Below are 1,793 nucleotides of genomic sequence, written 5' to 3'. Positions count from 1 at the left end.
CCCGAACATGCGCGGGGACTGCCTGAATTCTGAGGGGCGCCCCGTGCCCAATTTGTTGCGCCCAGCGGGCGGCGGCTGCAACCTTGGACGGTTGGCTTGGCCGCGCCCGTGGGTACAAACGGCGTAACGCACTTTCATGGGTGGGCTTTCAGTCCGCCTCGACGCTCATGCGCGGAATGGGAGTAAGACGACCCGACATGCTTTGCCCAGTACGAGAGGAACGGTAGAGGTCGGTCAAGGAACTGGCGGTCGAGAGCTAAAGCTGCCTGCCATCCATCATTAATAGTTGGAACTGCGGTGCAAGCGCTCTCCCGTCCTCCGCGGCAAACGCCGCCGAGTCTGAAAAGGCTGGCGGCTGCCGGTCGCTTCCTGCGGCGAGTATGGAGTAACGACCCGACTATGTTGCTGCCCAAGTACTGAAGGAACGGCGCGGCATTCGGTCGGTCATGGAACTGGCGGTACGAGGGTGTGGCTGCCAAGTACAATAGGAACCGTGGCCCATAACGCCCTCCCGTCCTCCGCGGCAAGTGCCACCGAGCCTGACAGGGCCGGAGGCTGCCGGTCGGCTCCTGCTCGTGACGCGCGAGATGTCGAGATCGCAGTTGTATGCGACGACGTTGGCAGGCTATTCGCCCGCCGCCGAGGGAAAGGCGGCGCTGCTGCGAAGTACGAGAGGAAACGCGGCTTTGCTACGTCGGACGCGTTACGCGGTTAACGGACTTGTGCGCTTTGGGAAGGCGCCGCACGTCGAAAGAGGATTTACGGACAGGGACTGAAGTCTCGAAACTTGAACGCACTTGCGGCCAGGCCCTTGCTGGCTTCGTCTTCCGCCTCGAGTAGAATTGTTGCGGCTCCGGCGCCGAAAGCTGTCCCTGGCACTGGCCGAGTGGTTTTGGAGAGCCGCGCGAGTACGCGCGCCGGGCTCTTGTCCGTCGTCTCAAGTAGGCTGTCGGATCAGCAGCGGGTGTGCTGCGGCAATCCCCCGATGCCAAAGCGTGTTTGTGTGTGAGGGACTTTTTGGTCAATTTGGGTACCCGACTGATGACTGAAGCGAGACACGTCGATGGGGGCGAGACCCCACCCGTGGCCGTGTCGCCGTGAAAGACTCCACAGCTGCTCGTGCCCCCGCATGGCCTTGCGGCTTGTTTCCAATTTCCGTGGAGCAATGTGAACGTGCACACGTAGCACACGGGTCCGGTGGTTGGTTGGCTGGGAAAACCGGCTTCGAGTGCTCGCAAAAAAGAAAAAGACGTGGTATGGGAAGGGCCACGCCCCCGCGGGTGTGTAGCCGTGAGCGGCTCCACTGCATCTTGGTCCTACAAGTGATCCTGGTGCATACAGAGTGGAGGTTTACGCGCACACAAAGACTCGCGGGGTTAGCTGCAAACGCAACACGCAAGTAGCAGGGTGTGGTGCGCTTATATGCTACCAGCTGTTTGAGACGCGGCTGTCGAAAGAGCGCGCAGACTCGAGGAGCGCGCGCAGAAAGGTGCCCTTCGAAACCACACACAGGAAGACGCCACGTGCCTAAAACCCTGGTTCTACTGTACGGAATTGAACAAACTACTTTTCACGACTCTAAGCGGTGGATCACTCGGTTCTCGGGTCGATGAAGAACGCAGCCAGCTGCGAGACTTGGTGTGAATTGCAGGACACACTGAGCACTGATTCTTTGAACGCACATTGCGGCCTTGGGTCTTCCCTTGGCTTCGTCCGTCTGAGGGTCGGATCACATATCAAGAGAGCCTTCGGCGCACAGGGAACGTGCGTCCGTCGACTCGTTTTGACCGCGT

General features: G+C 60.2%; 1 non-coding gene across 1 annotated transcript; it reads left to right on the top strand.

Annotated features, from left to right (window-relative positions):
- The first annotated feature begins 1,574 nt into the window (after window positions 1-1,574).
- LOC119465437 (5.8S ribosomal RNA) lies at window positions 1,575-1,727 on the top strand. Its single transcript, XR_005194871.1, has one exon. It is a non-coding gene; the product is annotated as a 5.8S ribosomal RNA (ribosomal RNA).
- The last annotated feature ends 66 nt before the right edge of the window (window positions 1,728-1,793 follow it).

Source organism: Dermacentor silvarum, chromosome 9, assembly GCF_013339745.2.
Source record: "Dermacentor silvarum isolate Dsil-2018 chromosome 9, BIME_Dsil_1.4, whole genome shotgun sequence".
NCBI lineage: Eukaryota > Metazoa > Arthropoda > Arachnida > Ixodida > Ixodidae > Dermacentor > Dermacentor silvarum.
The sequence above is the reverse complement of the archived record's forward strand: the minus strand, read 5'-3'. Positions and strand labels throughout refer to the sequence as shown.